At 44.4% G+C, this 19,230-nt stretch overlaps 1 protein-coding gene across 6 annotated transcripts in view; it reads right to left on the bottom strand.

The window, feature by feature from the left end:
• Positions 1-19,230, bottom strand: part of SLC24A2 (solute carrier family 24 member 2) — a 344,055-nt gene that overhangs the window by 26,416 nt on the left and 298,409 nt on the right. The window lies entirely within an intron of this gene.

The following is a 19,230-nucleotide window of genomic DNA, read 5'->3' as shown; positions in this document are numbered from 1 at the left end:
TTCTAACCCGTAATTCTTCATTATGATTGCTATACTAACTTTCACAACCATTTATATTACTCCAATGTATTATAAAAGAAGATAATTGCAAACTTTGCAAATAGTCAATTAAAAGCTCTTGCTGAATTAAGTCTATAAAATCTGTTCCAATTTATGTATTGTCATGGTAACAGACGACAAACAAACCCTGTATCATTAGATAGGTAATTCAGATCCTTCAGTCATAGAGTAGTCTTTCCTATCTCTCCCCAACTTTTTGGTAACCTACCAAATGTATGTAGGGAAAAAAGAAGGAACACAAACTATAACTACAGGATTAGAATATACTTGTTTCTTTGTTACTATGACACACATACATTTTCAATAGATCTATAGACACAGTAGAATTTTTCTTTAATAAAGATTTGCTTAATTTCCATAGAACATATGAAAAATGGTCATGAAGTTTGACATGGTCTCTAACGTGAGTATCAAACATTTAGAAGTGTTTTCAAAACAGTTGCCAATATTGTACAATGACAAAAGCATCACTATTCACTTTGTTCAGAAGTGCTAGCTACATCTAAATAAAAAAAGGGAGCTCTTCAGTAGGATCAACTCTGGATCGCTGACAAGTAGTTGGTATCAAGCAATTATGTGCTGTAATGAAGCCTTACAGCTTGTCTCACATTTAAAAACAATTAAAAAAAATGTTACAATGTTAAACAACACAATGATGATACCTTATCAGTTTGTGCTAGAAATCTATTGTCACACGAATAAAAAATGGAACGTCTTAGAAAACACAGATCATATTACGTCCCATATACGATCATCATTCTAAAGTTAAATGGGTTGTAAGAATAAAGGCCACTTTACACACAGAGATAAATCTGCGGCAAAAGTGAAATTGTGGACAATCAGTGCCAGGTTTGTGGCTGTGTACAAATGGAACAATATGTCCATGATTTCACTGCAACCACAGATCTGCCAAAGATTTATCTTTGTGTTTAAGTGGCCTTAAGAGCTTCGTGGTGCTAAAGTGACTAAGGAACAGGCGCAATACCAAACACAATATGTAGGCTGCCAGAAATCTGTTTGTTTTTTTTTTGTTTGTTTTAGGCAGCTATGCTTTTCCAATTCTAGAAAACACCTTTAAAGGGGTTGTTCGTCACCTAAAATGTATCTATCCTTACTCGCTAACCACTTTTGTATTTATCTTTCTTATACAATTCCCTACACTTCTCCTTATCTATCTAATTCCTAAAGGTGTTTTTTTTTAACTACACTTCCTCTTGACACAAGAGGCTGAGGCTGCAGTCATGAGGCTGGGGCGTCCATCACCCCTTCTGGAAGAGGACATCACTGGGGCATGGCGCTGCAGTTACTTACTCGTTTTTTTCATTGCTGCTCTCTGAGAATGTCCTGGATCTTGGATGATGGACATTGGCTGGGGTTAGTGGAGCGCCAGCATGTTACTCATCTCTCTGTGGCCACTCCGTTGCTTGTGTGAAAGATGTAGGCAGTGGTATATGTAGTGAGTGACACCAGTGCAGCCCACAGCCTCTAGCACTGGCCTCAAAAACTTTTTTGTACAGGATACAGCCAGGCCCCTTTTTGTTAGGCCTTGCTATCAGAGTTTCTGTCCCTACGTAGCGTGCAGTGGGGGTATGGCTTGGCAGCCCGCCTGATCTAATAGTATGGGCGTCACCTAATAGGCTGCGGGTTTGTGACTGCGTCTGCTAGTGTGAACAGTGCTCTATGCAAGCCACCAGTGTGCAGTTTTACCATCCAGCCATCACCTCCTCCATATTTGGAAGTGAGTGTGAATGGCTCCACCTGCACCTGTGTTGCCTCCACCTAGTGGGGGTTTAGCTATATCCTGCTGGAGTAGCAGTAGTCTTTTGGCCTGAGCAATATACAGCTGCAATTCCATCTTGCTGTAAGTAATGATATTTTCTTTTTTGTTTTTTTATACACTGGCCTCAAATGAAACATCATCAGCGCTGGTGTTACTCACTGCTTCTATCACCACCCTCAAACATAGTGTCACAAGGGGGCAGTGCTACAAGTAGTGAGAGATACCAGCGCCGCCCCACAGCCTCTAGCACCACCCTCAAACTAAGCATCATCAGCGGGCAGCGCTGGTGTCACTCACTGCTTTTAGAACAACCCTGAAACGAAGGTGCTAGAAGTAGTGCTTGAAGTAGTGAGTGACACCAGCACCATCCCTGAAATTGCTTCATTTGAGGGCGATGCTAGAGGCTGGGAGTGGTGCTGGTGTCATTCACTGCATCTAGCACCGCTCCTGCAGACATCTTTCACACAATCAACGGAAGCAGCGGCATAGAGAGGAGCAGCATGACGGCGCTGCACTAACCTTGGCCACAGAGTGCATCACCGATCCAGGACATTCTCAGAGGGCAGCGATGCAAGAAACTACTAATTACAAAGTGGTTAGGAGATAAAGATAGACAGCTAGAAAATGAAAATGTATTTTAGGAGTCGGACCACCAGTTTAAGGCCATTTATCTTGATGCTAGTGTGACAACCGTGGGTCTCAGGATGAGGACAACTTGCTGATTTTGAAGAAACAATAGGTAGGTTGTATGCAGCAACAAAGCACTTTATGTAGCAAAAGCAATTTATACAGGAAAACCTAAAAAATTGTCTGGGCTAAACAAAATTTCTGTTGAGAGATGAGATTTTTGACAACTTTTTCTTTGTGCTACATCACAACTTTGGCCACAACATAGGTAATGGGGCCAAAGATTATTCTATGTCACATTGTCAAAAGGTACCACAACAAGCAAGTTGTAAAGTTAGAATCAGCCCTTTAAATTTGTCAACTTAGACCTGGAAAAGGTATGTCAAATAATAAGAAAGGTTACGATCCAGTCAAAGAACAGTATGCCTTATGTGGCTAGTGGGCACACACAAATTGGCAAATTTGTGTATTAAGTAGCTTAGTTACATAAGTATAGACTATAGCAACAATGTTGTTTAAAATCAATATATTTAATGCTTGCGTATATATCTTAGTGCACACATTGTGCTGCTTAGCTCTTTGGTTTGTATATATTACAATCACTGCAACTTGCACCTGTGTTCACATTAGCTTAATGCTGTTAGAAGATGCAAGTTAGGATTTGCTTCTTTGTAGATCATTCCATATATCACCAGATTCTGACTTTGGGCATCCCCACTAAAGGCAATAGTAGAAAAGCTGTATTGGTGCGTAAAACACAGTGACTTCTTTGTTTTTATTGTATTCTACTTTACGTCTGATCTGTATAAGAACTATAAATAGTGATGAGAGAGCACTACCATGCTCGGGGGTTCGATACTTGTAACGAGAAGTTGGATGCTCGGATGGGCGCAACTTGAGTACCTGAGTATAAAGGAAGTCAGTGAGGAATGCTAGCATTTTTTTGGGAAATCTTCTGGAAAAATGCTCTAGTTCCCCATTAACTTTCATTAAAGTCCGGTTCTTGAGTTGCATCCATCAGAGCATCCAACTTCTCGTTACAAGTATCGAAACCCCGAGCATGGTAGTGCTTTCTCATCAATAACTATAAACTCTATTAAGGAGCAAAGCTGTAGTAGATAAAAGCGAAAGGAGCTACAAAGCAGTTAGCCTACACTGCACTCCACTACACTGTTTATGCCTCACTGATATTGCATTTTAGCACAATGATTAAGCATTTACAAGCCAAATACTATAGAAGACTAGAAGAACTAAAGGAGTATCTTCAGACATAATGGATTTGTTAAAGAAGTTTCTACAAATGTCCCAGTTATCTGAATGAAGCTTGCAAAAATCCATGTGCTTGCACAAAGTTTTAGCTGTAGCAATATTTGTAAGCAATCTGCCACATGTGAACATAATCTAATGTGTTCACAAATATCCTTACTATAAACTGCTCATAATTACTCTCTCTGAAGTGTTAATAATTTATTTTTATCAATAAACAAAATGCAAAGTGAATGAACAAAAGTTAAAAATAGAAATCAAACCAATATTTGATGTGACCAACCTTTGCCGTCAAAACAGCATTAAAGAATCAATTCTTCTAGGTATGTTTATTCATAATTTTTAAGGAACTCTGCAGAGAAGTTGCTCTAAACATCTTGGAGAACCAACCACAGATTTTCTGTAGATGAAGGCTAGTGCAAACCCTTCTGTCTCTTCATGTAAGCCCATACGACCCAATGATGTTGAGATAAATGGTTCTGCAGTAGTGATTAGTGAACCTGAGCAGTTATATTTGGGGTTTGTACCAGACAATGGGTGTCTGGGGCTGTAACTCAAACGTTAGTGTCTGAGTTTGGAGTTCGGGTACTGTCTGTATGCTAATCAAGATTGTTGAAACGCTGCAGCGCAGCCAAACAACAATCTTTATTGTATAGGGAAGATTTTGTGAAGCTGCTGTGAACAATAAATAAATTTAAAATAAATTACATGGGGTACCGCATATTTTTGATAACCAGCGCAGGTAAAGAGGACAACTATGGGCTGCAGCCCCGAGCTATCTGTCTGCTTTACCCTGGCTGGTTATCAAAAATAGATGTGACCCCCACACTGTTTTTTTTAATTATTTAGGTAAAGCAGACAGCTGGGGGCTGGTATTATCAAGCTGGGTAGGCCCTTTGTTATATGGTACTTCCCAGACTAAAAATAGGAGCCCACAGCTGCTCTAGAATTGTGCTGTTCCTACTTGTGTTATTTAAAACTGTTACCTGTAATGACATATCTACTGTTATTTAATGTTTTTCATGCCTTTCTTCTGCTGCCATCTACTGGTCAGACCTTTCGGCTCCTCGGTTTCTTTTCGCCCAGCCCATGGGAGTGTCTGCTGCTCCTCTTACATCACATCCTGGCATCCATGTTCAGTTCCCAGCCAGAGATCGTGAGAATCACACCCCTTATTTGAGCTGCTAGAAGCAAAGTCTTCTGACCTTAGTGACATCAGAAACAACATCACTAGAATACCACAACACCAAGAACTCGGTTCCCTGTAACTGTGCATGTTTTATGGAGTAATAAACCACCGTTGTTCATCTCAACACGTGCACGTTTCATTCATCAACTCTGAAGCGCTCTGGTCATGTCTGCATCACCTATTGGAAAACGAAGGTAAGATTCTCACGCCATCCCACAACTACGCACCTTCAATCACCGTTAAGTGGGGACAGAACAGTCAGAAGACTGCTTAACAGCTCAATACCCTGGCTACAGATCCCTAAGAACCCTGTAACTTCCCTTGTAATCTGCCCAGCAACAAGCCTTGTGCACTAGTCTGCCTGCAACAGTGCATGCCTGGACAAGCCTAAGGGGAAGCTCTCCCATCTGCCACGTCCTGTATCACCTCTGCTTGCATTGTAAAGGGACAGTTTATGCACCTGCTGTTCCCCTCTTGTCATACCCCTTCTATAGACTTGCAGTACATTATACCTCGTTACTGCACATTGCTGGACTGTGAACCCCAAGTTTTGCTAAAGACACCTTGGGAATTTCACCAGGGAGTCCTTGCAGAGCTGCACGACGATTTTCGGACCCCTATTCTAAAGTCAAGTTTCTTAAAGAGACAGTACACCTTAAATCAAAATGGCCGAAAAAGACCTCGGACAGTTCCCCACTGCTGAAACAGAGCAAATACAATCTGATACTGTCTATTATGAAGCCCAGGAGGCAGATCCCACGCTTCCAGCAGACTAAGTTGTCCGACCGAAGCGCTGTTCCAAACCCACGATAAAGGCCACTGAAAGCTATCACACTATAAAAGATGAGCTATGTGAACACCTGGAAGAACAGTGGGAACGAGTCACCTATTACATGTCAAGACTTGAATCCTCATCAGGCGATGCCGCATGCTTACAATCCACTATGGAACGGCTGAACACAGCTCATGAAAGATACAAGAGACTGTCAACAAGGTACGTTACCTTTCTAAAAGACTCTAAAATTGATGAAGCTCTTTCAGACCTGAGCAAGGCAGAAGAGGTGGACAAGGAAAGAGATGCCAAGGTGCCAGATGCCATAGACAAGGCCGAACACTGTATCTCTCACCAGCAAGAAACTAGATCACACCGATCAACCTCATCTAGACGTTCCTCTCGGTCATCTGGGTCATCATCCTCAAGAAGCTCAGCCCTGAGCGACAGGATACTAGAGGCCCGCATAAGAGCAGAAGAATCCAAGGTGAGACGTTCCTTCACAGAAAGAGAAGTAGAGGAAGAAGCCAAAAGTGCAGAAGCAGAAGCCAAAAAGGGCAGAAGCCCTTGCAAAAGCAGAAGCCCCTAAAGCAGAAGCCAAAAGGGCAGAAGCGGGGGCTCGGATAAAGATTCTTCGATCACAGATGGAAGAGGAAGTTGCACTAGCTAAAGTGAGACTACTTGAGCAAGCATTGAGCCAAGGTCCTGATCCAGCTCATTCGCCACCACTGGAAGCAGACAATCCAGTTGATCACACAAGAGACTATGTACTGAATCAGTTACCTGTAGCAACCCCGGTTTGCAGTACCGTCCAAGCCGACAACACCGAAACCTCCAACTTACCTCTACCAGTGCCAGTATCATCTAAAGCACCCGAGCAAATAACAGTCACCAAGAGGTGCCCTCTCAAACACAGTCACGACGGCAAGATGGCAACCAAGTGTTTCCTGACCCACTTCAACAGCTCAAGCAGCGGTCATCAAAATCTAGAGAGGCTAAACCACAGCTCAACCCTGCAGCAACGTCATTCTACCCGGGAACATCTCATCCATTCACGCCAGGCAGCCCATACACCCCAGGGGCATCACGAGTCGTCGTGGCAACAAGTGGTGAGAAATCAGATATGTCTGAGTTTGCCAGGTTCATGGTGAGCAGAGAGCTAATCAACAGTAGTCTCATGAAATTTGATGATCGTGCAGAGAGCTACAGGGCCTCGAAAGCAACTTTCAAGGCAGCCATTGCCAATCTCAACTTAACTGCAGAACAGGAGCTCGACCTCATGATCAAGTGGTTGGGCCCAGGCTCTACAAACCGTATCAAGAGCCTCAGAACTGTCTATGTGGGACAAGCAGAAGCAGGTCTCGCTGCTGCATGGCAAAGACTGGAACGCACCTTTGGCAGCGCAGAAGCAATAGAGAAAGCCCTATTCAAGAGACTGCAGCACATCCCAAAGATCAACCTTAAAGAAGTTCACAAGCTTCAAGACCTAAGTGATCTGGTCATGGAGCTGGAGCTCGCCAAAAGAGACCCTCGTCTGTCTGGGCTGTGCTACCTGGATACAGCCCATGGAGTGAACCCAATCGTGGTGAAGCTGCCATACACTCTGCAGGAGAAATGGGCAACATCAGTCTCAAGGTACAAAAGAGTGCATGACATCACCTTTCTCCCATTTATTCACTTCTGCAGGTTCATCGACGAGCAGGCCCAGATGAGGAACGACCCCAGCCTCGACTTCCTAGAGTTCAACACTTTGGCAGCTGCAACAACATCATCATCAAGGTATGAAGGTGCCATACACAAACGCAGAGACATTAAGAACACTGTGAGTGTTAGGAAGACTGAGCTACCATCACCTGCAGCACCCACAGATAAACAGTACACCATCTCATCACGAGATAAGTCTTTCAATCGAGAATGTCCCATCCATAAAAAACCACACTCACTGAACAAGTGCAGAGGGTTTAGATCCAAAACCCTACAGGAGCGCAAGAAAGTTCTCACAGAGCTTGGGATCTGTTTCAAATGCTGCGCATCACTTGAGCACATGGACAAGGACTGTAAATACATCGTCAACTGTGAGGAGTGTCATAGCGAAAAACACGTTTCAGCCATGCACCCAACCCAGCTAACTAGAGACACACCGGCTGCAGTCACCACTGCTCCCACTCCAAGTCATGGTGGGGAGTCCAAGAATCAGACTGACACCACCACAGCCGTCTCCTGCTCATGCTCAGAGGTATGTGGAGAGGGCCAAATGGAGAAATGTTATGGCCGAATATGCCTCATCAAGGTTTATCCCGAGGGACATCCAGAAAAGGCAATGAAGGTGTATGCCATCATAGACGACCAAAGCAACCGGTCCCTGGCAGGAACCAATTCTTTGAAGCCTTCGGAATTAATGGACCATCAGAACATTACACCTTGAACACCTGCTTGGGTCGCATAGAGACTAGCGGCAGAAGAGCCCAGGGATTCATTGCTTCTCCTATCAATGGGAAGACTGAAATACCTCTACAAACGCTTGTTGAATGTGACCAAATACCCAGCCACAGGAATGAAATTCCTACCCCAGAAGCTGCATTTCATCAACCACACCTGAGACACCTCGCTAGTGTTATCCCACCTTTGGACAATAACGCAGAGATTCTACTCCTGCTCGGCAGAGACAATCTAAGGGTACACAAGGTGCGACAACAGTGATATGGGCCTGACTATGCACCATACGCACAGAGACTGAACTTGGGGTGGGTAGTCATAGGAAATGTGTGCGTTGATCGATCAGAAATTGATTCCTTCAAGACTTACGTGCATGGAGATAGGCGCACATCCTGCTTAAAGCCATGTCCTCATCACTATGGAGTGAAAGAGAAGTCTCCAGACACAATACAGCTACCTGACATCGCTTCTTCTCTGCATATCGACAACTTGGGAAGATCAGTCTTTCTCACAACCAAGGATGACGATAAAGTAGCCTTGTCAGTAGAGGACAGAGAATTCATCAAAATAATGGACTGTCAGTTTTCTAAAAACAAAACCAACCACTGGGTCTCTCCATTACCCTTCCGATCTACCAGGGTAAGACTCCCAAACAACAGAGATCAAGCTCAGACCAGATTTAACTCTCTTCAGTGTTCTATAAACAGCAAACCTGAAATCAGAGAACATATTGTTGCCTTTATGGACAAAATATTCCGCAACAACCACGCAGAACCTGCTCCATCCTTGAAGAAGAACGAAGAGTGCTGGTATCTGCCTTTATTCGGTATATAACACCCACGGAAACAGAATCAAATCAGGATTGTCTTCCACTCCAGCGCCAAACATGAAGGCGTATCCCTTAACGATGTTCACCTCACAGGTCCTAACCTAACAAACAACTTGGTAGGAGTATTGCTGAGGTTCAGAAAAGAGCTTGTCGCCATCACTGCCGATATTGAATAGATGTTCCACTGTTTCCTAGTCAGAGAGGACCACCGGAACTTCCTCAGATTTCTGTAGTACAAGGACAATGACACCAATAAAGATATGGTGGAATATCGTATGAGGGTCCACGTATTTGGAAACAGCCCTTCACCCGCAGTTGCAACCTATGGCCTCCGGAGAACCGCATTAGAGGGAGAGTCTGAGTATGGAACAGACACCAGAGACTTTGTTGAGAAAGACTTTTATGTAGATGATGGGCTAAAATCACTACCCACCAAGGAAGCAGCCATTGATTTGCTCAAAAGGACCCAAGGCATGCTGTCCCAGGCAAAACTCAGGTTAGACAAAATTGCTTCAAACAGCCTGACCGTACAGAGAGCCTTTGAGTCGGGTGATCACACGCCTGGGTTCAAGGACATTGACTTGGGGCTAGATAGTCCACCCGTGCAGAGGAGCCTGGGCATCAGATGGGATCTTGCAGCTGACTCCTTTGGATTTCAAGTAAGTTGCTCAGACAAGCGATTCCCAAAACGTGGTGTCCTTTCTATAGTGAAACAGCTGGGGTCTGACCGTGGAATTACTTTTTAAATAAAAACCATGTACTTTATTATAACAAATGCACATACATACATAAATTGTTTAAAATCAGGGAGGAAAAGAAGGATAATTGGCCCTATTCTTTTCCTACCTCAAAACAGGGTTCGGCGTCCTAATTGAAGAGACGCCCCCGTTCCACGACGACTGACCCTGAGTATACCCTCCCTAGTGATTTTTGAGTATTTTTGAGTATAGTCCCCTCAAGAATGAAATACCCCAACAGTAGTAACACTACAGTGAGGAAGAGGTGCTCAGTCAATAATGGCTAATTTGTCTGTATCACCAATATGACCTTTGGGGATTGGGGGTTTAGGGTCAGGACTCAGGAGCTGTCAGTAAGTCTGAGTGCTCAGTATTAGATATAGAGATTTGATATTATTTAGTAATTAGCTTAAATAGCTAATTACTAAATAATGTCTAATTCTCTATATCTAATACTGAGCACACAGACTTACTGACAGCTCCTGACCCTAAACCCCCAATCCCCAAAGGTCATATTGGTGATACAGACAAATTAGCCATTATTGACTGAGCACCTCTTCCTCACTGTGGTGTTACTACTGTTGGGGTATTTCATTCTTGAGGGGACTATACTCAAAAATCACTAGGGAGGGTATACTCAGGGTCAGTAGTCGTGGAACGGGGGCGTCTCTTCAATTAGGACGCCGACCCCTGTTTTGAGGTAGGAAAAGAATAGGGCCAATTATCCTTCTTTTCCTCCCTGATTTTAAACAATTTATGTATGTATGTGCATTTGTTATAATAAAGTACATGGTTTTTATTTAAAAAGTAGTAAAAAATATTTGGTTGAATACAATATCTACTTTTAGCAATTGATATTGGTATATAAGTCTGACCATGGAAGCAACTTCGTCGGTGCATGTAGAGAACTGAACATCGACACCAAGCCTATCCAAGATCAGCTGGCAGAGAAAGGTTGCACCTGGATCTTCAATCCCCCTCACAGTTCTCACATGGGAGGCTCCTGGGAGAGGATGATCGGGATTTCACGCAACATCTTGAACTCTATGCTAATGGACGTCAACTCCTCAAGACTCACACATGAGACTCTAGTCACTTTTTTAGCTGAAGTCTCAGCTATTATCAATTCAAGACCCCTTGTGTCGGTGACCATGGATCCAGAAACACCAACCATATTGACTCCTACTATTCTTATTACCCAAAAAACTGACAACGCGGTAATGCCCAGCGGGGAGTTCACCCACGCGAACACTTATCAAAAACACTGGAAACGGGTTCAATACTTGGCTGACTACTTTTGGAACCGATGGAGGAAGGAATACCTCACCATTCTTCATGGAAGAAAGAAGTGGCGACATCCCAAGCCGAACCTCAAAGAAGGAGACCTAGTCCTCATGAAAGACCAGACCACATAAAGCACTGACTTGGCCTATGGGACTGATTACTACGATACTGCCTAGCCAGGACGGCAATGTTCGGAAGGTGGAGCTAAAGGTCATCAGGAAAGGTGAGACGAAGACCTTTGCAAGACCAATCCACAAACTTGTTCTGCTGTTGCCCATAGAGAGCATCCCTACAGGATGAACGTTAGCGGACCTGAATGTTGAGCCATCCTTCTTGTTTTGGACTCAATTGTGTTTGTTTTTGCATTTAACATGCCTTTCCTTTTAGGTTATATTATGGACTCAATAGTGAAATCCCCAAAGTGAATTTCAGACGGGGAGTGTGCTGTTCCTACTTGTTTTATTTAAAACTGTTACCTGTAATGACATATCTACTGTTATTTCATGTTTTTCATGCTTGTCTTCTGCTGCCATCTACTGGTCAGACCTTTAGGCTCCTCTGTTTCTTTTCATCCAGCCCATAGGAGTGTCTGCTGCTCCTCTTACATCACATCCTGGCATCCATGTTCAGTTCCCAGCCAGAGATCGTGAGAATCACACCCCTTATTTGAGCTGCTAGAATCAAAGTCTTCTGACCTTAATGGCATCAGAAACAACATCACTAGAATACCACAACACTAAGAACTCGGTTCTCTGTAACTGTGCATGTTTTATGGAGAAATAAACCACCGTTGTTCATCTCAGCGCGTGCACGTTTCATCCATCAACTCTGAAGCGCTCTGGTCATGTCTACCTCACCTATTGGAAAACCCCTATTTTGCTTCCTTTTGCAACCCCCTAGCCCTTACTAAAATCATATTAAAGCCATTTTACACCACCAAAGTTTGGTCCCCGTTGATTATATGGGGTCCAGGGTTAAGTTTGGTTCAAGCCCGGGTCCCGAACTGAACTTTTAACTACAGTCTGGCAAAACCTGGCAAACCCCAACTTCCATGCATCCACTCATCCCCACTCTGCAAGGACCATATGATCACTTCCAGAACTCTCTACTTTATGCTAAAGATAATTCTTAAGGACATATGCTCTATATTTAGGCCGAAAGAAGACATTTTCTGCAGAAGAAATTTGGAGCAAATAAGATACCTCCCTGATAAGTATCTGCCTGTATTTCTCAGCATTGACGACACCCAAAAATGGGCAACGCTAAGGGTCAAACACGCAGTGGTCAGCCAATAAAACTTAGTGCAGCAGATGAAGGACACATGATACTTGCCTTCAAAATTGGAAAATGTTCCTGTGATGGTGGGATATGTTGGGTTGTGTATGTTCAGATGTTGGGGGTGTTGCCTTCTGTGTACATTGTCCTGTCTGCAGGTTAATCACCCCCTGCAGTGCTTCGATCCCTTGGTCTGGGGGAGGGGGGCCTGGAATACACCCAACCTCTCTGCTTACCCTGGGGATTATTCAGTCAGGCTGAGAAGAACAAGAGAGAAGGAGTAAGATTTATTCTCTGAGGGAGAAGCTGAGGCTGCGGTCCACACCACAGAGAGACCTTGAGAAACCCCGATTTCCCTGGAAAAGGACTGCTGGAGGATTGTGACTCATCCCCGGGACATTTATCCCATTAATGGATGATTTTACCCTCCATGTGGTGTATTACGTTATGGGCCTTCTGATTTGCTTGGAATAAAGGATCTTTGGATTGTTCACTCATCTCTCGCTCTGTTGATATTGGAGAAGGACCCCGTGACAGTCCCAAAGTGCAATCAGCTCAGAACAGGCATCAACCAGTGGGACTAAGCTACACCTATCTATTTTTCAGAAAAGTCTGTCCAAAAGTGGTCTTCACAGAAATGCCACCAAATAGGACACCTTCAATATGGATACAAAACAAAGGGGCTCAACTATGCATAAAAACATAGGAACTATGTTGGAGAAAAATGACAGCTGGTGCTTTGGGCTAGGGAGTGAAAATTTGAAATATTTGGGTGTAACAAAAGGCAGGTGACCACCGAAGTGATTGAGAGCAGCACAATAATCAGTGTCTGCAGACAACAATCAAGCATTGTGGAGGTTCTTTGCAAGTTTGTGGCTGCATTTCAGCAAATGCAATTGATGATTTTGGTCAAGATTACTTAACCTCTTCATGACTGATTATGTACTTTTATGTCGTCGTGTTGGCAGTGTTTCTGCATTTGATGCAGACTCACACACGGAGCCCGCATCTTTCAAGGCACTTGACAAAGGATTTAATCAGTCATCAAGTGCCTCTAAAGGTACCGTCACACTAAGCGACGCTCCAGCGATCCCACCAGCAACCTGACCTGGCAGGGTTCGCTGGAGCGTCGCTACACGGGTTGCTTGTGAGCAATCACACATTAATCACCGGCAACCAGTGACGAGCCCCCAGCGACGCGTGGAAGCGATGCTGCACTTGGTAACTAAAGTAAATATCGGGTAACCGACCCGATATTTACCTTGGTTACCAACGCACACCGCTTAGCGCTGGCTCCCTGCACTCCTAGCCAGAGTATACATCGGGTTAATTACCCGATGTGTAGTCTGGCTATGTGTGCAGGGAGCAGGGAGCCGGCACTGGCAGTGTGAGAGCGGCGGACGCTGGTAACGAAGGTAAATATCGGGTACCAAGGAAAGGGCTCCTTGGTTACCCAAGATTTACATTGGTTACCAGCGTCCGCAGAAGCTGGCTCCCTGCTCACTGCACATTCAGTTGTTGCTCTCTCGCTGTCACACACAGCGATGTGTGCTTCACAGCGGGAGAGCAACAACTAAAAAATGGTCCAGGACATTCAGCAACAACCAGCGACCTCACAGCAGGGGCCAGGTTGTTGCTGGATGTGACACACAACAACATCGCTAGCAACATCGCTGTTACGTCACAAAAGTCGTGCCTCAGCAGCGATGTTGCTAGCGATGTTGCTTAGTGTGACGGTACCTTAACAGCTACAGGTGGATCATATTATCTTTACAAAATGGTATCAGTGAAGTCTGGGTGCAAAAAATAAGCCCTCACACAGCCCTAGATCTCAAAAAATGAAAACATTAGCGGTCTTGGAAATGGCAACACAAGAGAAAAAAAAAAGAAATCTCTGAAATTTTTTCACCACTTAAAAAACCCAGCTTTATATATTTGGCTTCTATGTACTCATACTGACCTCGGAAATCATATTGCCAGGTCCGGTTTACCATATAGTAAACATGGTAAATAAAAACGCCTCAAAGCATTATGGAATTGAACTTTTTTTTGCTATTTTATTCCCGGTTTTTAGTACACTATGTCACAGAATGAATAGTGATATTCAAAAGTACAAATCGTCCAGCAAAAAGCAAATCCTCATATGGCTATATTGATGAAAAAGTAAAAACATGGCTCTTGGAAGAAGTGACGGAAAAAAACTAAACAAAAAATGGATAACGGCCCTGGGATGAAGGAGTTAATGCTAAGAAATATAGGCAGATACCTATCCATCAAGCAACACCATGATGGAGGCATCAGAATGGATCCAAATTAATTCTGCAGCAGGAAAACAACCCCAAACATACAGATCATGTACCGGTAATTAAGAACTATTTTCGTAAAGGAGTCCTAGATGTGATAAAATGGCCACAACAGAGCCCTGATTTCATATCACTGAGTCTGGCTGGGGATTACATGAAGAAACAGAATTGATTACGCAAGCCTGCATCCACAGAAGATATGTGGTTCCCAAAGATGTTTGGAACAGCCTCCCTATCGCGCTTATTCAAAAACTGTGTATAATGGCACCTAGAAGAATTGATGCTGTTTTGAAGGCAAAAGATGGCTACATCAAGTATTGATTTAGTCTTCTCCTTTGTCCATTCAATTTGAATTTTGTTAATTGAAAAAAATAAACTATTATTCTACTTATAAAGCATTCTCAATCTGTAGCTGTATATGTATTTAATTAAACAAAATTAAAAGTTATTGAACAATGGAGAAATCTAAAGGCCCCATTACACACAACGACATCGCTAACGAGATGTCTCTGGGGTCATGGAATTCATGACGCACATCCGGCCTCGTTAGCGACGTCGTTGCGTGTGACACTTATGAGCGACCGCTAACAATCCCAAATACTCACCAAATCGTTGATTGTTGACACGCGTTCATTTTTGAAAATATCGTTGCTCATTTGGGACGCAGCTTGTTTGTCGTTCCTGAGGCAGCACACACATCACTACGTGTGACACCCCAGGAACAACGAACAACAGCGTTCCTGCGTCCCCCGGCAACGAGGTGGGAGTGACATTCATGCGGCTGCTCTCCGCCCCTCCGATTCTATTGGTGGCCTGCTGTGTGACGTTGCTTAGGAAGGTAAGTTGGTGTGACGCGTACCGGCGATATTGTTTGCCACAGGCAGCGATTTGCCCGTGACGCACAAACGACGGGGGCGGGTGCGATCGCTAGCGACATCGCTAGCGATGTCGTTGCGTGTAAAGCAGCCTTTAGTCAATATTTGGTGTAGTAATCTTTTGCCTTCAAATCAGCATCACATTATATGTAATATACTAGCTGTACTACCCTACTTCGCCTGGGTTAATAACTGTTGTTAACAAAATAGAATGTATTAACAAAAATTTATTCTGCACACAAAAACTACAAAACAAATAGATAGAAATGTAATTATTAAAAGGCAAAAACTAAGCTAATAGAAGCATTTCACAACATATATTTCAACACCACAGATATTCCACACAGATTTAACGAAATTGGCCAAGTAATGTGCTCCGTCTGTCTCTTTCCAGGTCTGTCTCTTTCCCCGTCTGTCTCTTTCCAGGTCTGTCTCTTTCCCCGTCTGTCTCTTTCCCCGTCTGTCTCTTTCCCCGTCTGTCTCTTTCCCCGTCTGTCTCTTTCCCCGTCTGTCTCTTTCCCCGTCTGTCTCTTTCCCCGTCTGTCTCTTTCCCCGTCTGTCTCTTTCCCCGTCTGTCTCTTTCCCCGTCTGTCTCTTTCCCCGTCTGTCTCTTTCCCCGTCTGTCTCTTTCCCCATCTGTCTCTTTCCCCATCTGTCTCTTTCCCCATCTGCCTGTCTCTGTCTGTCTCTTGTTTTGTCTGTCTCTATCTCTCTGTTTCTTTCCCCATCTGTCTCTTTCTAGGTCTGTTTCTTTCCCAGGTCTCTTTCCCCATCTGTCTCCCCGTCTCTTTGTCTGTGTCTTTTCCTGTCTGTCTCTTTCCCTGTCTGCCTGTCTCTGTCTGTCTCTTTCCCTGTCTGTCTGTATCAAGGTCTGCGTCTTTCCCCATCTATCTTTGTCTGTCTCTCTGGCTGTCTCCTTCTTCCCTGTCTGCCTGTCTCTGTCCCTGTCTGCATGTCTGTCTGTCTCTTTCCCCATCTGTCTCTTTCCAGGACTGTCTCTTTCCAGGTCTGTCTCTGTCTGTCTCTTTCCAGGTCTGTCTCTTTCCCCGTCTGTCTCTGTCTCTTTCCCCGTCTGTCTCTGTCTGTCTCTTTCACCGTCTGTCTCTTTCTGTCTCTTTCACCATCTGTCTCTGTCTGTCTCTTTCACCGTCTGTCTCTGTCTCTTTCCCTGTCTGTCTCTCTGTCTGTCTCTCTGTTTGTCTCTCTCTATCCGTCTCCCCACCGACATCTTATTACCTCACATATAAGCTTCTTATACTATGTCTTTTGTTCCTATAACAATTAATCACAGCTCCTACTAATAACCTGTAGTTCCAGGATCCATTTACTTTAATGGAGGCATGTTTTTTGGAAAGTAACTGTAAAGCGTGGGGTTAAATTTTCCTGTTAAAACATAGTCTACGACATGAGGTGTCTGTGCAAAATTTCGTGATTGTAAATGCGACGGTGCAGATACACTTTTCGTTTCACTTTTTCCCCATTATGTAGATGGGGCAAAATTGATTGGTAAATTGGAACGCGCGGGGTTAAAATTTTGCCTCACAACATAGCCTATGACGCTCTCGGGGACCAGACGTGTGAGTGTGCAAAATTTTGTGGCTGTAGCTGCGACGGTGAAGATGCCAATCCCGGACATACACACACACACACACACATACATACATACACACATTCATCTTTATATATTAGACTAGCTGTAGTACACGGGCGTTGCCCGGGATAGTAACTGTCTCTCTGTCTCTCTCCCAGTCTCTGTCTGTTTGTCGCTGTCTGTCTGTCTCTTTCCTTGTCTGTCTGTTGTTATCTCTCTGTATTTGCATCAGTCTATCTGTCTCAATCTCTGTATGTCTGTCTGTCTCTCTCTGTCTCTTTTCCCAGCTGTCTCTTTGCCTGGCTGTCTCTTTGCCCGGCTGTCTCTTTGCCTGGCTGTCTCTTTGCCCGGCTGTCTCTTTGCCCGGCTGTCTCTTTGCCCGGCTGTCTCTTTGCCCGGCTGTCTCTTTGCCCGGCTGTCTCTTTGCCGGGCTATCTCTTTGCCCGGCTGTTTCTTTCCCGGGCTGTCTCTTTCCCGGGCTATCTCTTTGGGCATCTGTCTCTTTGCCCAGCTGTCTCTTTGCCCGGCTGTCTTTTGGGCATCTGTCTCTTTGCCCGGCTGTCTCTTTTCAGGGCTGTCTCTTTCCCGGCTGTCTCTTTGCCCAGCTGTCTCTTTGCCCGGCTGTCTCTTTGCCCGGCTGTCTCTTTGCAGGGCTGTCTCTTTGCAGGGCTGTCTCTTTCCAGGGCTGTCTCTTTCCAGGGCTGTCTCTTTCCAGGGCTGTCTCTTTGCCTGGCTGCCTCTTTCCAGGGCTGTCTCTTTGCTTGGTCTGTCTCTTTGCCCGGCTGTCTCTTTCTCCGGCTGTCTCTTTGCCCAGTCTGTCTCTTTCCCAGTCTGTCTCTCTATGTCTGTCTGTCTTTTTCTGTCTCTATCTATCAGTCTATCCTATCTTATACTAACAGTTTATTTTGTTCCTATAGCAACCACTGACAGTTGCTATTTATAGCCTACTATAGCTCCCAGCTACATTCAGTTTAATGGATGTAGTATTTTGTAACGTAACTGGAAAGCACAGGGTTAAATTTTCCCACCCAAACATAGTCTATGACGTTCCCAGAGTCACATGGAGTGTCTGTGCAAAATTTCGTGATTGTAAATGCGACGGTGTGGATTCCTTTAGCGGACATACACACATACACTGAGCTTTATATATTAGATAAAGCTTGTATGTATGTATGTATGTATGTATGTATGTGTTTATGTATGTCCGCTAAAGGAATCCGCACTGTTGCATTTACAATCACAGAATTTTGCACAGACGCCTAATGTGACCCAGGGAACGTCGTAGACTATGTTTTGACATACGGGGAAGAGACAGATGGGGAAAGAGACAGACGGGGAAAGAGACAGAGGGGGGAAAGAGACAGAGGGGGGAAAGAGACAGAGGGGGGAAAGAGACAGACACAGAGATAGAGAGAGATAGACAGAAACAGAGATAGAGAGACAGACAGACACAGAGACACAGAGATAGAGACAGACTGATACAAAGACAGACAGAGAGATAGAAACAGAGACATAGACACAGACAGACAAGGAAAGAGACAAACAGTTACTATCCTGGGCAACACCCAGGTATTACAACTAGTCTAATATATAAAGCTGAGTGTATGTATGTATGTGTGTATGTCCACTAATAGCACCGTCGCATTTACAACCACAAAAGTTTGCACAGCTCTCTCATTTGACTCAGGGAACGTCACAGACTATGTTTTAAGGGGAAGGTTTAATCCTGCGCTTTACAGTTACTCATGCCAAAAAAGCACTTACTTACTGTTTGGATGTGTAAGGTAATATATTGGCTGTTTTGATAGCCTGAATATTTATCAGGTGGTGTATAGCAATCAGTCACAGCTCCGAGTGGGAGAGAGGGAGAGTGGAAGAGTGGGAGAGTGTGAGAGAGACAGATAGAGACAGAGAGAGCGGGAGATTGGCAAAAAGGGAGGCAGGGAGGCGGGAGAAAGAGAGAAACAGGGAGAGTAAGTGGGAGAGAGGGAGACAGGGAGAAAGAGGGAAACAGGGAGAGTGAGTAAGTGGGAGAGAGGGAGACAGTGAGAGAGAGGGAAAGTGGGAGAGTGAGAGAGTAAGAGAGTGGGAGAGACAGAGAGAGGGAGAGTGGGAGGGGGAGAGAGAGAGAAGAGAGAGGGAGGGGAGAGTGGGAGACAGGGAAAAAGAGGGTGACAGGGAGAGTGGCAGAGAGGGAGAGTGGAAA

This window comes from Anomaloglossus baeobatrachus, chromosome 1 (assembly GCF_048569485.1).
Source record: "Anomaloglossus baeobatrachus isolate aAnoBae1 chromosome 1, aAnoBae1.hap1, whole genome shotgun sequence".
Lineage (NCBI taxonomy): Eukaryota > Metazoa > Chordata > Amphibia > Anura > Aromobatidae > Anomaloglossus > Anomaloglossus baeobatrachus.
This window is presented reverse-complemented; position numbering and strand designations above follow the sequence as displayed.